This window comes from Pleurodeles waltl, chromosome 1_2 (assembly GCF_031143425.1).
Source record: "Pleurodeles waltl isolate 20211129_DDA chromosome 1_2, aPleWal1.hap1.20221129, whole genome shotgun sequence".
NCBI lineage: Eukaryota > Metazoa > Chordata > Amphibia > Caudata > Salamandridae > Pleurodeles > Pleurodeles waltl.
Window position 1 is genome coordinate 708,238,108 of NC_090437.1, and position 18,678 is coordinate 708,256,785.

Genomic DNA, 18,678 nt, shown 5'->3' on the forward strand with positions numbered 1-18,678 from the left:
GTCGGGATTGGGAAGTTGAGAGAGTGGTAGTCTGATGTGTAGGTGTGGATGTTGTGGGTGCATGCTTATGGGAGGTATGCCTGTGTGTGGTGGGTGTCCATTGGTTGGGTGATTGAGGGCGTTTATGTGTCCAGGGCTTAGGGAGGTGGAGGTGCTGGGGGATGCCTTTTTGTCTGTTGGGGTGATGACTGCAGGTATGGTGAATGTGGTGGATGTATGTGTGTCTGTAGCTGTGGTGTCTGTGGGTGTCGTGCTTCTGGTGGATATCTGTGGGTCTGCTGGGGTGGTATCTGCAGGTAGGATGGGTGTGGTGGCTGTGTCAGTGACTGTTGTGGTGAGGGTGTCTGTTGGTATGCCTGATGCCATGTTTGTGATGCTGGGAGTGGTGGGGGTGTCAGGGGAAGTTGTGACTGTTGTTGTGTCTGTAGGTGGATGTTGTTTGTGTGGGTGCTGGTGTGTCTTGTGGTGTTTGTGTTTGTGCCTGAGGTGGATGTCTGCAGATCTGTTTGTGTGCTTTGAGTAGGTAGGGGAGGGGGGATTTAGACTGGGAAGAGCGAGGGGGGGACTGGCTGACATCAGGGTGGAGGCCAGAGCCTGAAAAGATCTCTATAGGCCAGCCATTGCACCATGAATGCCTTCCAGGAACACGTTTGTTTGTTGCAGTTGGGTTGCCAGTCCATGGATGACATTCACAATGGCTGGCTGACCCACAGCAATACTTCTCAGGAGGCCAATAGCCTCCTCTCTGAGGACAGCAGGGGTAACGGGGTGGGGCGGAGGTGCCTGCAGTGAAGGAGATGCCCACCCTCTTGGGTGAGCAGGCACGGCCAACTGAATGGAGACCAACAGGGAGGGTAGGGATAGAACAGGGGTGGTTGACAAAGATGGCACTGGGGGATGCCCCAATGGGTCCAATAGGGAGTGGCCACTGGAGGAGGAATCTGAGGATGATGATGATGTAGATCCGGTCTCCCCCGTGGCGCTCCCCTCAGCCAACGGGCCACTGGGTCCCTCCTTTTCAGTTGTCTCTTGACCCGGGGTCCCGAGGCCAGATGCGTCACCAATTGGCTCGGACCGTCTCCGCTGCTTCCCGCAAGTCAAAGAGGAATATGATCATCATATGTCCATGATAACACCTGAAGCAGAACTCATATTGACTAACAATACCATTATGTCAACTAGGTGTAGGAAAGTACCCTCTTTTTGCCATGGTTACCCCCATTTTCTGCTTGATGACAGTGTGCTTGACTGTGTTCACTGGGATCCTGCTAACCAGGACCCAAGTGATTATGCTCTCTCTCCTCTAAATTTTGTCACTACTGTAAGAGGCTGGCCTGGCTTAAAGTAGGTACCTGATGGTACTTACACGTTGTGCCAGGTCCAGTTATCCCTTATTAGTAGATTAGTAGTGTTCTAGCAGCTTAGGCTGATAGAGGTAGCTATAGCAGAGCAGCTTAGGCTGAACTAGGAGACATGCAAAGCTCCTACTATACCACTTATATCATATAGCACTATGGGTCTGATTACAACTTTGGAGGACGGTGTTAATCCGTCCCAAATGTGACGGATATACCACCTACTGTATTACGAGTCCATTATATCCTCTGGAACTCGTAATACTGTGGGCAGGATATCCGTCACATTTGGGACGGATTAACACCGACCTCCAAAGTTGTAATCAGGCCCTATATCATAAGAATCACAATACTCAGAGTTACTAAAAATAAAGGTACTTTATTTAGTGACAATGTGCCAAAAATATCGCAGAGGATATACTCCCTTAGGAGGTAAGTAAAATACACAAAATATACACACAAACCAAAATCAGGTAAGTAAAAAGTTAGAAAAGTAGAGCAAACACTGTAGAATACAATAGGAAGCAATAGGCCTAGGGGCAACACAAACCATATACTAAAAAAGTGGAATGCAAACCACTTAGGGACCCCAGGCCTAGTGTAGTGTGTAGAGGGTCCCTGGGAGTGTGAGAAAACACTAAGGGCCATATTTATACTTTTTGATGCAAAACTACGCCGGCGCAGTTTTGCGTCAAAACTATTACCGCCGGCTAACGGCATTTTGGTGCGCCGTGCGGGCGTCAAATTTATACTTTGCCGCACGGCGGCGCAAACCACCGGTGGGAGTCATTATTTTTGACGCATACCGCAGCATCAAGTCGTAAAGCAAAACGACGTTAAGGCGGCGAAATGACTGTGGGTCGGTTTACGACCCTGCAAACCGGATATGCGCCGTTTTTTGACGCAATAGCGTCAAAAAATCACCGCGAACACTGCCATTTCACCAGAGGAGAGCCAAAATGGATCCCAGATGCCACTACAGACCCCAGGAAGATGACAACAGACCAGGAATCAGCCAGCAGGACCCACACAAGAACCAGGACACTTATAAGAAGAAAAGAAAGTGTCGCTTCAGTGCAGAGGAGCAGGAAATTCTGGTTAAAGGGGTGACGGAACATCAGCACCAACTGTTTGTCACCTCAAAGTTGCCAATCAGTAGGAGAGAGGCTATATGGCAACAAATTGTTGACAAGATTAACAGTGTGGCTGAAGTACGCAGAACAGTCATTGAGTGCAAGAAACGCTGGCATGGCTGCAAGCGCAGGACCAAGGAAAAGATGGCCAGGAACAGGAAGGCAGCACTGCAGACTGGAGGTGGGAGTCGAGCACATCAGGAGGCCCTGGACCACATGGAGGAGATGGTCGCAGCCGTCATCCCTGAGGAGATCGTCACAGGGATCCAAGGACAGGACAGCGCAGACTACCAGGAGACAATGCACATGCAGGGTAAGTCGTATGGGGAATTAAAATGCACTAATGTCAACTACAACCGGGCGGTGGATACCAACTACAAAATGCATGGAAGTCATCATATACATGGAGTGGCATCTGTAAAGGGGGATGGCATGGGGGCATGGCCTGCACAAACAGAAGCTGGGGCACACCATTACACTACACCAACAACAGTCCCATGGAGGCATGCTGCCATGCCAATGATGGAGCAAAGGGAAATCCACGCCAGGAGGGAAGGCCACAACGTCAAACTGACATCCCGGCACACGTCAGCCACCATACCCCCTACATTAACTAGGGCCCTCTTAACAACCTCTAGCCATACCGGCAACTGGAATGTAACTGCGACAACAGTTGCCACTACCACTTCCGCTCTGTGTGCAGCTCAAGTAGCCAATGGCAGTAACCTCCCCATGGATCATACACACCTAAATTAGGGGGTTGAGGATGACAACATCAACAATCCCCTGAAACAAGATAAAGGCCCCAGTACTGTCAAATGTCAATGCCCATAGTTGTTGCAAACATCAGCCAATGTAAACAACAATAGGAGCTACACAGCACTAAGGACATACCCATGCTGCATATGTCAGGGTCCATCCCGTGCCTGGGTCACAATGTAACATCCCAAATGTCATACTGCTCAGACAACAGCATTGAGGGGGGGCCACATGTAACTGGTCACTGAAATACACCCTGCACAGTCAGAGGAGGAAATAGGACACTGCTACGACAATCAGGGCAATCCAATGTACCACACATTCCCCAACATCAGCTGTACACATTACCAATGCCAACATCCATATCGTGTCATAACATTGCTATGCATAGGATATGCCACATGTCAAATACATTTCAGTGGATGTGAAAGATCAGAGATTGGGGCAGGTCCAGATTGTTAAGTGTGCTGCCAGTGCCATCAGAGCACCCACAGCCAGTGAAAGGCCTCACCATGAGAATGGATGTAGACGGAGGCTTGAGTAGGACAAGAAGGTGGCAATTCTCTATTTGGCCAAAACCAACACCTAGAAGAGATGATGCTGACAAGTCTAATACCTCAATAAAATACATGTGACATGCAGGTGGGCCAAAGACCTGGGAGAATGCCCATCTGAAGGACTGGAGCAATGAACACGAAACAAGATCACAATGTGATTTTATCACAAGGCAGGCATGTCACATCACTCATGCCACAACACAGACACACTAATTGTACCCTGTTTCATTGCAGAGGAAGATGGATCTCCTGCGGATATGCCTGTCCCAGATTACCCTGATGACATGGATGACGAGCTGATAAACATTCCCCAGGAGACTATCCAAAAGGTCCTTGAAACCCTCCAGACCCCACCTTCAGTCGCAAGGAGGAGCACAGAACAAGCAGTCATCGCAGAGGATCCACCCACCACCCCAATTGTAAGACCTGCCAGCTCCAATACAGCTAAGGGCTCAGATGACACTGGCACCAGCTTTGAGAGAACTGTAGTTGGAGTACAGCGGGAGCTGGCCAAGGAGGTGGGGGTGGGGATCCAAACTATGGCAGCCAGCCTTGAGGGGGTGCGTTCGTGCATGATGTCATCTGCAGATCAGGCAGCAGCTATGCAAGCCCTAACATCTATCTTGCAGGAACTGCAAAAAACGCAGAAGAAAATCAGCACAGCTGTAATACAGTTGACCCAACACCTACAACAGCAATCCTGTCAACGCGTGTACGAATGCAACATTGAACCCCTCAGGGCCGACCTGGCTGCCTACCATTGTGATGTGGCTGCTATTCTCAAAAACCAGCAGATCCTCCTTGCTACAGTACTGCCCTTAAGACCTTCACAGGGAGCAGCGACCGGGATGTCTGACTCCACGTCTTCTAACACTGAAGTGTGTTTTGCCCCTTCACAACCACCAACAACAAGGACAGAGGAGGCAACACACACATTAGAAGAAGAAGACATGGAACAGATCACATTCACAAGGAAAAGTACCCGGAAGCACTAGTCCCTGCTGTTGAAGTAAGCCTCAGCAAGGCCTGCTAGTGCAAGGGGTTCGCCCTTCTCTGCACAAAGTCCTCAGACCATATAGGAAGAAGTTGGCACAAAAACTGAAATAAAAGACAAAGTTTATTAAACCTCATGAGGTGGTACTACAGTTCAAACAGCACCCTTCGGTAGTGTTTGAAGTAGCACACTGAACTAAGAGAGTATGGTCCTTTTATACCCACGCAGGGGCTAAAAGAAGGTGGTACAATTATAGAAGCAAGACTTACATACATGTAAGGTCATATGGAAATGCACAGTCGACAGGTAGGAGGGGCTAACAGTTTCAAGGACTAGTTGACACATTACTGTCTGTTACTGATTACTAACGGCTGCAGATCTTACTGGGCATGTGCGAAAGTGGGAGATGCTAAATATAACTTGTCACTAGACAGATTTTCAAGAGTAGTTAACAGAAAGGTAGGACAGAGCACATGGCGAGCACATGGCAGAGAAAATGGCTGCCATGAATACAAAATGGATTCCGCCAAATGTTCACAATAGTTGCTAAATACAAGATGTCTTCTGCTAATGCTTAATCTAATCGCTATTAAAATACAACAGATGACCCTTTCAGCATTAGCTGAAGACATTCGTCTTTCTGGGATAATCTAAATATTCATCTTGTATATTTATGCTCATCATTTCAGCTATTTCCTTATCTAACATGTGTTGTGCTTTCATTTCTGTAATATTTCTTTTGGTAGGCATACAAGCAGTAATACACATGGAGCAGAACATTAGACCACACTTGTGAGAAGGTAGCCTCTTTCTAGCCTTGTTACCCCCACTTTTGGCCTGTTTGTGAGTGTATGTCAGGGTGTTTGTCACTGTTTTCACTGTCTCACTGGGATCCTGATAGCCAGGCCTCAGTGCTCATAGTGAAAACACTATGTTTTCAGTATGGTTGTTATGTGTCACTGGGATCCTGCTGGTCAGGACCCCAGTGCTCATAGGTTTGTGGCCTATATGTATGTGTCACTGGGACCCTGTCACACAGGGCCCCAGTGCTCATAGGTGTGCATGTATATGTTCCCTGTGTGGTGCCTAACTGTCTCACTGAGGCTCTGCTAACCAGAACCTCAGTGGTTATGCTCTCTCATTACTTTCAAATTGTCACTAACAGGCTAGTGACCAATTTTACCAATTTACATTGGCTTACTGGAACACCCTTATAATTCCCTAGTATATGGTACTAAGGTACCCAGGGTATTGGGGTTCCAGGAGATCCCTATGGGCTGCAGCAATTCTTTTGCCACCCATAGGGAGCTCTGACAATTCTTACACAGGCCTGCCACTGCAGCCTGAGTGAAATAATGTCCACGTTATTTCACAGCCATTTTACACTGCACTTAAGTAACTTATAAGTCACCTATATGTCTAACCTTTACCTGGTAAAGGTTAGGTGCAAAGTTACTTAGTGTGAGGGCACCCTGGCACTAGCCAAGGTGCCCCCACATGGTTCAGAGCCAATTCCCTGAACTTTGTGAGTGCGGGGACACCATTACACGCGTGCACTACATATAGGTCAATACCTATATGTAGCTTCACAATGGGAACTCCGAATATGGCCATGTAACATGTCTATGATCATGGAATTGCCCCCTCTATGCCATCCTGGCATTGTTGGTACAATTCCATGATCCCAGTGGTCTGTAGCACAGACCCTGGTACTGCCAAACTGCCCTTCCTGGGGTTTCACTGCAGCTGCTGCTGCTGCCAACCCCTCAGACAGGCATCTGCCCTCCTGGGGTCCAGCCAGGCCTGGCCCAGGATGGCAGAACAAAGAACTTCCTCTGAGAGAGGGTGTGACACCCTCTCCCTTTGGAAAATGGTGTGAAGGCAGGGGAGGAGTAGCCTCCCCCAGCCTCTGGAAATGCTTTGTTGGGCACAGATGTGCCCAATTCTGCATAAGCCAGTCTACACCGGTTCAGGGACCCCTTAGCCCCTGCTCTGGCGCGAAACTGGACAAAGGAAAGGGGAGTGACCACTCCCCTGACCTGCACCTCCCCTGGGAGGTGTCCAGAGCTCCTCCAGTGTGCTCCAGACCTCTGCCATCTTGGAAACAGAGGTGCTGCTAGCACACTGGACTGCTCTGAGTGGCCAGTGCCACCAGGTGACGTCAGAGACTCCTGCTGATAGGCTCCTTCAGGTGTTAGTAGCCTTTCCTCTCTCCTAGGTAGCCAAACCCTCTTTTCTGGCTATTTAGGGTCTCTGTCTCTGGGGAAACTTTAGATAACGAATGCATGAGCTCAGCCGAGTTCCTCTGCATCTCTCTCTTCACCTTCTGATAAGGAAACGACCGCTGACCGCGCTGGAAGCCTGCAAACCTGCAACATAGTAGCAAAGACGACTACTGCAACTCTGTAACGCTGATCCTGCCGCCTTCTCGACTGTTTTCCTGCTTGTGCATGCTGTGGGGGTAGTCTGCCTCCTCTCTGCACCAGAAGCTCCGAAGAAATCTCCCGTGGGTCGACGGAATCTTCCCCCTGCAACCGCAGGCACCAAAAAGCTGCATTTCCGGTCCCTTGGGTCTCCTCTCAGCACGACGAGCGAGGTCCCTCGAATCCAGCGACACCGTCCAAGTGACCCCCACAGTCCAGTGACTCTTCAGCCTAAGTTTGGTGGAGGTAAGTCCTTGCCTCACCTCGCTGGGCTGCATTGCTGGGAACCGCGACTTTGCAGCTACTCCGGCCCCTGTGCACTTCCGGCGGAAATCCTTTGTGCACATCCAAGCCTGGGTCCACGGCACTCTAACCTGCATTGCACGACTTTCTAAGTTGGTCTCCGGCGACGTGGGACTCCTTTGTGCAACTTTGGCGAGCACCGTTTCACGCATCCTCGTAGTGCCTGTTTCTGGCACTTCTCCGGGTGCTACCTGCTTCAGTGAGGGCTCTTTGTCTTGCTCGACGTCCCCTCTCTCTGCAGGTCCAATTTGCGACCTCCTGGTCCCTCCTGGGCCCCAGCAGCGTCCAAAAACGCCAAACGCACGATTTGCGTGTAGCAAGGCTTGTTGGCGTTCATCCGGCGGGAAAACACTTCTGCACGACTCTCCAAGGCGTGGGGGATCCATCCTCCAAAGGGGAAGTCTCTAGCCCTTGTCGTTCCTGCAGTATTCACAGTTCTTCAGCCTAGTAAGAGCTTCTTTGCACCAACCGCTGGCATTTCTTGGGCATCTGCCCATCTCCGAGCTGCTTGTGACTTTTGGACTTGGTCCCCTTGTTCCACAGGTACCCTTAGACAGGAATCCATCGTTGTTGCATTGCTGATTTGTGTTTTCCTTGCATTCTCCCTCTAACACGACTATTTTGTCCTTAGGGGAACTTTAGTGCACTTTGCACTCACTTTTCAGGGTCTTGGGGAGGGTTATTTTGCTAACTCTCACTATTTTCTAATAGTCCCAGCGACCCTCTACAAGGTCACATAGGTTTGGGATCCATTCGTGGTTCGCATTCCACTTCTGGAGTATATGGTTTGTGTTGCCCCTATCCCTATGTTTCCCCATTGCATCCTATTGTAACTATACATTGTTTGCACTGTTTTCTAAGACTATACTGCATATTTTTGCTATTGTGTATATATATCTTGTGTATATTTCCTATCCTCTCACTGAGGGTACACTCTAAGATACTTTGGCATATTGTCATAAAAATAAAGTACCTTTATTTTTAGTATAACTGTGTATTGTGTTTTCTTATGATATTGTGCATATGACACTAAGTGGTACTGTAGTAGCTTCACACGTCTCCTAGTTCAGCCTAAGCTGCTCTGCTAAGCTACCATTATCTATCAGCCTAAGCTGCTAGACACCCTATACACTAATAAGGGATAACTGGGCCTGGTGCAAGGTGCAAGTACCCCTTGGTACTCACTACAAGCCAGTCCAGCCTCCTACATTGGTGGCAGCGGTGGGATAAGTGCTTGAGACTACTTACCACTCTTGTCATTGTACTTTTCATAAGAGAAAAATATACAAAACAAGGTCAGTGTATATACACATAGCCAAAAAGTTTTGCATTTCCTCTTTTCACTCTTTTCTAAGTGCTGAAAAGTACTTCTAAAAACTTTCAAAAAGTTCTTAAAAGTTTAAAAAGTTTTTTCTGTCTTTCCAAAAAGTTCTGAAAACTTTTTTTCTCTTTTTCTATCACTTTAACTCTCTCTAAAAAAAAATGTCTGGCACAGGAAAAAATGTTGAACTGTCCAAACTTGCATATGATCACCTTAGCTGGAAAGGAGCAAGGAGTCTCTGCATAGAGAGAGGTTTGAGTGTAGGGAAGAATCCTTCCTTAGAACTGTTAATTAATATGCTTAGAGTACAGGATAAGGCCATAAGTGCCCAATCTGTAGAAAAAGTAGCTAATGGTTCTCAATCTGATCCAGGGACTCCCCCAGGAAAAGGTTCAGGAAAGAAACTTCTCAGCCTGCCCATTACTAGACAGTCTAGCATAGTTGGTACAGAGGTTGAATCACACCATACTGATGGTGTGCTCTCACATTATGCTGGTAGCCAAGCTGTTAGGGTGCCCTCTGTAAGGGACAGGTCTCCTTCTGTTCATTCCCATCATACCTCTGTATCTAGAAATGTCCCTCCCACCCACCCTGATGACAGATTGTTAGAAAGGGAGCTCAATAGATTGAGAGTGGAACAAACCAGACTGAAGCTCAAGAAGCAACAGCTGGATTTGGATAGACAGTCTTTAGAAATAGAGAGGGAAAGACAGAAGTTGGGTTTAGATACCCATGGTGGCAGCAGCAGTATTCCCCATAGTCATCCTGCAAAAGAGCATGATTCCAGGAATCTGCACAAGATAGTTCCCCCTTATAAGGAGGGGGATGACATTAACAAGTGGTTTGCTGCACTTGAGAGGGCCTGTGCTGTACAGGATGTCCCTCAAAAGCAGTGGGCTGCTATCCTATGGCTATCATTTAGTGGAAAAGGTAGGGATAGGCTCCTTACAGTGAAAGAAAATGATGCCAATAATTTCCAAGTTCTTAAGAATGCACTCCTGGATGGTTATGGCTTAACCACTGAACAGTACAGGATAAAGTTCAGAGAGACCAAAAAGGAGTCTTCACAAGACTGGGTTGATTTCATTGACCATTCAGTGAAGGCCTTGGAGGGGTGGTTACATGGCAGTAAAGTTACTGATTATGACAGCCTGTATAACTTAATCCTGAGAGAGCATATTCTTAATAATTGTGTGTCTGATTTGTTGCACCAGTACTTGGTGGACTCTGATCTGACCTCTCCCCAAGAATTGGGAAAGAAGGCAGACAAATGGGTCAGAACAAGAGTGAACAGAAAAGTTCATACAGGGGGTGACAAAGATGGCAATAAGAAGAAAGATGGTGAAAAATCTCAAGATAAGCATGGGGATAAGGGTAAAACCAAAGATCCCACTTCAAATCTTAAACACTCTTCAGAGGGTGGGGATAAAACAAATTCTTCCTCTTCTTCCCAACCTGCACACATTAAAAAGCCTTGGTGCTTTGTGTGTAAAAACAGAGGCCATAGGCCAGGGGATAAGTCCTGTCCAGGTAAACCCCCTGAGCCTACCACCACTAATACATCAAGCTCTAGTGCCCCTAGCAGTAGTGGTACTAGTGGTGGGACTGCTGGCAACAGTCAAGCAAAGGGTGTAGTTGGGTTCACTTATGGGTCCATAGTGGAAACTGATGTAATCAGTCCCAAGACAGTTTCTGTCACACCTAGTGGCATTGGCCTTGCCACACTGGCTGCTTGTCCCCTTACAATGGATAAGTACAGGCAGACAGTTTCAATAAATGGTGTTGAGGCCTTGGCCTACAGGGACACAGGTGCCAGTTTCACTTTGGTGACTGAAAACCTAGTGCCTCCTGAACAACACATCATTGGACAACAGTATAAGATTATTGATGTCCATAACTCCACTAAGTTTCTTCCCTTAGCTATAATTCAGTTTAGTTGGGGTGGAGTTACTGGCCCTAAGCAGGTGGTGGTATCACCTAGCTTACCTGTAGACTGTCTCTTAGGTAATAACCTAGAGGCCTCAGGTTGGGCTGATGTAGAGTTTTATGCCCATGCAGCCATGCTGGGCATCCCTGAGGAATTGTTCCCTCTCATTTCAAGTGAAATGAAAAAGCAAAGGAGAGAAGGCCTGAAAACTCAGGATCCCTCTCCATCAACAGGTAAAAAGGGTATCACAGTATCCCCTAACCACCCTACCATTCAGGATACTATTCCTGTGGTGGGAGAAACCTCTCCTGGGGTGGCACCTGTTCCAAGGGAATCATCAGCTAGCAAAGCTGGACTCCCTGAGGTGGAAGTACCTCTCTGTGGGATAACTAACATTGGTGAGAAAAAGAGCACCATTTTAGTTAACATGGAGCATCCCTCCAACCCTCCCAGAGAAACTTTAGTGCAGAAACTCTGCACTGCCTCACAACACTTAGGACAGCATCCCTGCCCTAGTGTGGAGCTGATAGGACAGCATCCCTGCCCTGCTCCAACCCAAGAGAAACAGCATCCCTGTTCTCTCTTCCAGCCATATGGACAAAGTTTTTGCCCAGCTATGGCTTTTCTGAGACAGCATCCCTGTCTGGCATTTCCATCACTACAAATAGGTTCAGTGGACAATTCCCACTGCTCTAAACTAAAACTTACTGATAGAAACTCTGAAAATACATCTTCACATTGTTACTTAGCTAAAAAACTTCAAACAGGGTGGTTTACATCCCCACAGGGAAGTAACCATATAGTGGATGATAAAGGGAGTAACCAGTCTATTGCAGAGCTACTCTCTACTTATCACCACTTAGACAATAAAGTCTCAACTGGCCAAGGTTAGCCTTATTGTCCTTCGTTTGGGGGGGGGTTGTGTGAGAAGGTAGCCTCTTTCTAGCCTTGTTACCCCCACTTTTGGCCTGTTTGTGAGTGTATGTCAGGGTGTTTGTCACTGTTTTCACTGTCTCACTGGGATCCTGATAGCCAGGCCTCAGTGCTCATAGTGAAAACACTATGTTTTCAGTATGGTTGTTATGTGTCACTGGGATCCTGCTGGTCAGGACCCCAGTGCTCATAGGTTTGTGGCCTATATGTATGTGTCACTGGGACCCTGTCACACAGGGCCCCAGTGCTCATAGGTGTGCATGTATATGTTCCCTGTGTGGTGCCTAACTGTCTCACTGAGGCTCTGCTAACCAGAACCTCAGTGGTTATGCTCTCTCATTACTTTCAAATTGTCACTAACAGGCTAGTGACCAATTTTACCAATTTACATTGGCTTACTGGAACACCCTTATAATTCCCTAGTATATGGTACTAAGGTACCCAGGGTATTGGGGTTCCAGGAGATCACTATGGGCTGCAGCAATTCTTTTGCCACCCATAGGGAGCTCTGACAATTCTTACACAGGCCTGCCACTGCAGCCTGAGTGAAATAATGTCCACGTTATTTCACAGCCATTTTACACTGCACTTAAGTAACTTATAAGTCACCTATATGTCTAACCTTTACCTGGTAAAGGTTAGGTGCAAAGTTACTTAGTGTGAGGGCACCCTGGCACTAGCCAAGGTGCCCCCACATGGTTCAGAGCCAATTCCCTGAACTTTGTGAGTGCGGGGACACCATTACACGCGTGCACTACATATAGGTCAATACCTATATGTAGCTTCACAATGGTAACTCCGAATATGGCCATGTAACATGTCTATGATCATGGAATTGCCCCCTCTATGCCATCCTGGCATTGTTGGTACAATTCCATGATCCCAGTGGTCTGTAGCACAGACCCTGGTACTGCCAAACTGCCCTTCCTGGGGTTTCACTGCAGCTGCTGCTGCTGCCAACCCCTCAGACAGGCATCTGCCCTCCTGGGGTCCAGCCAGGCCTGGCCCAGGATGGCAGAACAAAGAACTTCCTCTGAGAGAGGGTGTGACACCCTCTCCCTTTGGAAAATGGTGTGAAGGCAGGGGAGGAGTAGCCTCCCCCAGCCTCTGGAAATGCTTTGTTGGGCACAGATGTGCCCAATTCTGCATAAGCCAGTCTACACCGGTTCAGGGACCCCTTAGCCCCTGCTCTGGCGCGAAACTGGACAAAGGAAAGGGGAGTGACCACTCCCCTGACCTGCACCTCCCCTGGGAGGTGTCCAGAGCTCCTCCAGTGTGCTCCAGACCTCTGCCATCTTGGAAACAGAGGTGCTGCTAGCACACTGGACTGCTCTGAGTGGCCAGTGCCACCAGGTGACGTCAGAGACTCCTGCTGATAGGCTCCTTCAGGTGTTAGTAGCCTTTCCTCTCTCCTAGGTAGCCAAACCCTCTTTTCTGGCTATTTAGGGTCTCTGTCTCTGGGGAAACTTTAGATAACGAATGCATGAGCTCAGCCGAGTTCCTCTGCATCTCTCTCTTCACCTTCTGATAAGGAAACGACCGCTGACCGCGCTGGAAGCCTGCAAACCTGCAACATAGTAGCAAAGACGACTACTGCAACTCTGTAACGCTGATCCTGCCGCCTTCTCGACTGTTTTCCTGCTTGTGCATGCTGTGGGGGTAGTCTGCCTCCTCTCTGCACCAGAAGCTCCGAAGAAATCTCCCGTGGGTCGACGGAATCTTCCCCCTGCAACCGCAGGCACCAAAAAGCTGCATTTCCGGTCCCTTGGGTCTCCTCTCAGCACGACGAGCGAGGTCCCTCGAATCCAGCGACACCGTCCAAGTGACCCCCACAGTCCAGTGACTCTTCAGCCTAAGTTTGGTGGAGGTAAGTCCTTGCCTCACCTCGCTGGGCTGCATTGCTGGGAACCGCGACTTTGCAGCTACTCCGGCCCCTGTGCACTTCCGGCGGAAATCCTTTGTGCACATCCAAGCCTGGGTCCACGGCACTCTAACCTGCATTGCACGACTTTCTAAGTTGGTCTCCGGCGACGTGGGACTCCTTTGTGCAACTTTGGCGAGCACCGTTTCACGCATCCTCGTAGTGCCTGTTTCTGGCACTTCTCCGGGTGCTACCTGCTTCAGTGAGGGCTCTTTGTCTTGCTCGACGTCCCCTCTCTCTGCAGGTCCAATTTGCGACCTCCTGGTCCCTCCTGGGCCCCAGCAGCGTCCAAAAACGCCAAACGCACGATTTGCGTGTAGCAAGGCTTGTTGGCATCCATCCGGCGGGAAAACACTTCTGCACGACTCTCCAAGGCGTGGGGGATCCATCCTCCAAAGGGGAAGTCTCTAGCCCTTGTCATTCCTGCAGTATTCACAGTTCTTCAGCCTAGTAAGAGCTTCTTTGCACCAACCGCTGGCATTTCTTGGGCATCTGCCCATCTCCGAGCTGCTTGTGACTTTTGGACTTGGTCCCCTTGTTCCACAGGTACCCTTAGACAGGAATCCATCGTTGTTGCATTGCTGATTTGTGTTTTCCTTGCATTCTCCCTCTAACACGACTATTTTGTCCTTAGGGGAACTTTAGTGCACTTTGCACTCACTTTTCAGGGTCTTGGGGAGGGTTATTTTGCTAACTCTCACTATTTTCTAATAGTCCCAGCGACCCTCTACAAGGTCACATAGGTTTGGGATCCATTCGTGGTTCGCATTCCACTTCTGGAGTATATGGTTTGTGTTGCCCCTATCCCTATGTTTCCCCATTGCATCCTATTGTAACTATACATTGTTTGCACTGTTTTCTAAGACTATACTGCATATTTTTGCTATTGTGTATATATATCTTGTGTATATTTCCTATCCTCTCACTGAGGGTACACTCTAAGATACTTTGGCATATTGTCATAAAAATAAAGTACCTTTATTTTTAGTATAACTGTGTATTGTGTTTTCTTATGATATTGTGCATATGACACTAAGTGGTACTGTAGTAGCTTCACACGTCTCCTAGTTCAGCCTAAGCTGCTCTGCTAAGCTACCATTATCTATCAGCCTAAGCTGCTAGACACCCTATACACTAATAAGGGATAACTGGGCCTGGTGCAAGGTGCAAGTACCCCTTGGTACTCACTACAAGCCAGTCCAGCCTCCTACAACACTGAATACAGATACAGCATGTGCAAAATATTGCAATCATTACACACAGGATAGTCAGTAGTTTCCAGCCCCAAGTGGAAACAAGAGCCCAAAACCATCCAGAAAAAGTCCAAGTACCAGTCTCTGTGTGGATTTCTGCAGCAATTTTATGCAATTTAGATATTGCATCATATACTGAAGGTGAGCGATCTGGAATAAAAACACAGCAACTACTACCGATGATGCGACATGCACCACCTCGATCAGCTAATATCACATCTAGTACCATACGATTTTGGAGCGCTACAATCCTCGCAATTTGGAGCTCCTAAGTAATATTCCCAAGTGCCAGAGCTGCCTGATTGGTAACAGCTTCCACAACTCTAGTCAATCGTCTCACTTTCCTACTGTTCAACGCAGCACCCACAAAGGAGAACAACCCTAAATTAAAATCAACATATTGTTGCAGGCTAGTATCCGTTTGGTCTACCTCATTTGTACTTGTCCTTTTACATCTATTTTTAATGATGCCATTGAACAGTTTTAAAATCTCGAGTGATATGATGCAGGGCCCAAAAACACAGGGGGTAATAGAAAAGATACATAACACACACCTGACCACCCAACAGGTAGTTGGTAATATCCATAGTTACCACAAACAAAATATGTATTATGTGAAGCTGTAAAACTACTATTATTTACACCCTCAAGAGTTAAAATCAAGGTACAATCACTTATCCCTACTGGAATTCGCCCAATGCTACGTATACATAAATCTGCTTTAGTTTTTGTAACAGAAATCACAAATTGTTCTTTCTTGTCAGAGTCTCTTATATTTGTGAAGACATATGGTATTGAAACATTGTCCGGTTGATACTCTTCCCAATCCCATTTAGTTCCTTTGGCTTGGGGATACCCATCTTTGCCTTGGTAGCATACTTTATTAAGACGAAAAAGAAGTCCGCCCTCTGTACGTTTTCCAGATGCAAACAAAAGCGTATACCAAGCTTGACAAGAACCATTGTGTGAAAAAGGAAGAGGAATGAAAGGTGTTCCTCCTTTCTTTTGATGCGCAGGCATCATTCCACATACCCAACAGTTAGTAGTATTTGTAGCATTATGAGTATGATGCAACATCTGAATGAAAGGTATTATTGAAGTACGATTGACGGTGCTTCTGCTCCTGATAGGGAAGTATAAAGTAATAGTGATCCTCTGGTACTGGAGTAGTGGCAACAAAAAACTCACGAGCAGGAGCCTTCTTTTCAACAAACCAGGTGATTATTGCTATAACCACCAAAACAACATCAAACCCCATAGTACTAATGATCAGTTTGTTATTCATTTTAGCAACAGTGATAATCAACCCTTTCAGAAATTAATTAAAAACAGACGTTGGAGCTCTTATCCCTGGGCAGCCGCTGATTTCTTCACCACGGACCAAGACGGGTGTCACTACTCTAATGCATGGTTGATCCCCCCCCCTTGCCACATTGGCTCTCCGTTTCATTAACCCAGGGCGGTAGCTCAACCAGTTTTCTCCAGCACTACAGGGTCTTTCCTCGGTGTCAAAATATATCGCAACACTCCAGAAATCGTATGGTCCGTGTAGAACTCCGCAGATTCGTAAGGTGATATAGCACGGCCTTTCTCCATAGTCAAAATCTCTCGTAGATCAGTCAGCACAGCAGGTTCCACCAAGGTAGGTAGCACTCTCTTGCAGTGAGTACTATGGACGCAATTCTTTCAGTTCGTCACCCGAACTGCTGTCCTTGTTGCAAGGAGCACCTGTTCTGGGCCTCGCCACCTTGGTTCCAAGCTGCTTGATCTTTCAAAGGACTTAATCATCACCTGGTCACCAGGTCGGAGTTCATGGCCTTCACCTGTAGATCTGTCAGGAAGTGCTTCTCAAACCTGTTGATGAATAGAAACCAAATTGTCGGTTAACTGTGCCAAATAATCATTCATCAGGACACAAGGTACATCATATACAGAATTTGGCTTAGGAACTCCCCAAATGTTCATTGGCCTTCCAAACACTATTTCATAAGGACTAAGGCCGATTCGAGAGTGTGGCACTGACCTAATAGACAATAATGCCAACGGTAATGCATTCGGCCAAGTTAAGGATGTGGAAGCCTGTATCTTCGCTAACTTCAGCTTCAAAGTAGCATTATACCTTTCCACCAACCCTGCTGATTGTGGGTGGAAAACCGCATGGAACGTCTGTTTGATCCCTAATCCTTTCAGGACATACTTAATAACTTCCCCAACAAAATGAGGTCCTTTATCATTCCATAAAAGTCTGCAAACACCTACCGTGTGTATTGTGGTGATTGCATATGCAGCTGAGGTCGTACCGTCTGGCAACTTCAAACAAGACCCATCAACCCACAATTCCCCGTCTACATCTGGCAGGGGCGTATCTTGTAAATCAATACGACCCTTTGTCTGTTCTTCTGTAAGGAATATACAATCATGTGTTTCTTGTGACTGAGGCTGAGTCACCGGATATGGCAACAAAGTGGCTGGATTTAGTGTTGCACATCTCTTCAGTGTAATGAGAGGAGCCAGCAATGTCAATTCATATCCTGTAGGGCGAGCACTAGTTAAATGTTGTGTCTTTGTTTGATTTAAAAGAGCATCAATCGCATGGGGTACGAACACCAACAGCTTATGTGACAAAACTATCCCTTCACTCTGACGTATTGACACAGCTGTTGCGGCAACTGAACGAAAACACCCAGGCAACGCTTGAGCGACAGGATCAAGTACTGCTGAAAAATATGCACAGGGACGCTGCTTATTGCCATGTGTCTGTACTAAAACTGACAATGCACACATCCATCTTTCTCATGTACGTAAAGTGCAAAAGGCTTCATGTAATCTGGAATACCTAACACTGGTGCTGAACAAAGGGCTTGTCATAGATGCCGGAAAGCAGTCTCACATTCATCTGTCCATGGGAGGGGCATTGGAGTATCTTTAGTCAAAAGTGCTAGCAAAGGTTTGACAATGTGTGAAAACCCTAATATCCATTGCCTACAAAAAGAAGTAGGACCAAGGAATGCACGAACATCTTTTTGAGTAGAGGGTACTGGTGTGTCTAAAATAGCTTGAATACGATCTGATGTAAGTGCACGGCCCTCCTTAGACAAAAGGTGACCTAAATAGGTTACCTTTGGTCTACAATATTGCAATTTCTTTCGTGACACTTTATGATGGTGTGAAGCAAGAAAATAAAGTAAGGACAAAGTGCACTTTTCACATTGCTCAGGGGTATCAGCTGCCAACAAAATATAATCGACATATTGTATGAGAGCCACACCTTCAGGCAAAACAAAAGAATCAAGTTGTCTTTTTAACGCTTGACTATAAATACTAGGACTCTCAGTATAGCCTTGAGGAACTCTGCAAAATCTACATGATCGTTTATTCAAAGTAAAACCAAACAAATATCGGCTGTCAGGATGAATAGGGATCCAAAAGAAAGCATTCTTCAAGTCTATCACAGAGAACGTAGTTGCTGTCGGGGGAACCAAAGTAAGAAGTTTTGTGATGTCAGATACCACAGGATATTGTGGTATCACAATCTTATTGACTTCTCGTAAATCAATAATGAATCAGTAAATCCCAGTATCAATATTCTTTTTCAGAATCGGAAGAATCGGACTGTTACAAACATTATACGGAACTTCCACAACAACTCCAACTGCAATAAGATCATGCACAATTCGTGTGAGTGCTTCTTCTCCCCTCCTGTGAAATTTTGTATTGAGGCAAACGTGGCAATACAGCTCCCTCCTTGACACTAATATGTACCGGTGGAATAATCATTTGTCCCACATTAGTATCTGAA